Consider the following 1,166-nt stretch of genomic DNA (forward strand, 5'->3'; position numbering starts at 1 on the left):
ATTTTATGTCAAGAGCCTCAACATTCATCCAGATGAGGTCCTGTTTTGGGGCCTCCCAAATAAGGGATCCCCTGTTTCCAAATTAGATAAGGCTTGGGGGACATTTGAAAGACTGATAGGTTTGGAGGAACTAGGAGAGAAGAAATAACTAAAGTGAGCGATACACTGATCATACATATGTGAAAATTTATGCTTAAAGAATCAAAGAAATATCAACAAAACTTAGCCCAGATTTAACTCCTATTAATTTGTTTTCATTTGCTACACAAAAAACTCCACGAACTTTTTAAACACCTTTTAGACTTGCATTTCTTTATTTCTGGAATAGCTAATGCATGATAATGGCACAAAGTTAAAAGTTTAAAAATGTGTATTTAATGAAGCATAAGTCTTCTTCCTACCCCTGCCCTTCAGACACACATCTCCCCCTCCCAAAACAACCACTACTTTCAGAAACAACCTATGCATAAATGAATAGACACAGACATAGCGGAAATTTTTTCACTTAATGATATGATAATCTTTGAGATCATTCCTTATCAATATATACAAACCCACCTCAATCTTTTTAATGGCTGCAGTGTATTCCATGGCTTGCAATATTCATTGCTTTATTAATCAGTTTCTTATCATTGGACATTTACATCATTTCAGTAGTTCTTTATTAAGTAAGATGGTGAACTAAGTCACACTGAATATAGATATTTCATGAATGTGCAGACATATAGAGAGAATATAGCTCTGAGAGTTGAATTATGGGGTCCAAAGGTATGTGAATTTTACAATCTTTAAAGCTTTTGCCAAATTGTCCTCCAAAGAGCTTTACCAGTTCCCTCTGGAAATGTAGAGGAATGACTCCCCACAACTCAACACAGTATGTTGTCAAACTCAGTCCAAAATCTGAATGGCCTCTTTTATTCAGACATTAACAGTAAGTCAGAGTCACACTATTTTAACAGCTTCTTTTGCTTTTAGGGACTATAACAGACCAAACAGCCATCTATTCATCCATGTAACAAATAGGCATTGAGCTCTTATTAATTCATTCAAGAACACCTTCTATGTACCAGGCATTTTGCCAGGGCTGGTGATACAATGATCCCGGATTTTATTGACAATGAGAGAGACAGACATAATCACATACAAGAGCTTGGAAGGAAAAGCAC

Source organism: Bos indicus x Bos taurus, chromosome 8 (genome assembly GCF_003369695.1).
Source record: "Bos indicus x Bos taurus breed Angus x Brahman F1 hybrid chromosome 8, Bos_hybrid_MaternalHap_v2.0, whole genome shotgun sequence".
In the NCBI taxonomy this organism is placed as follows: domain Eukaryota; kingdom Metazoa; phylum Chordata; class Mammalia; order Artiodactyla; family Bovidae; genus Bos; species Bos indicus x Bos taurus.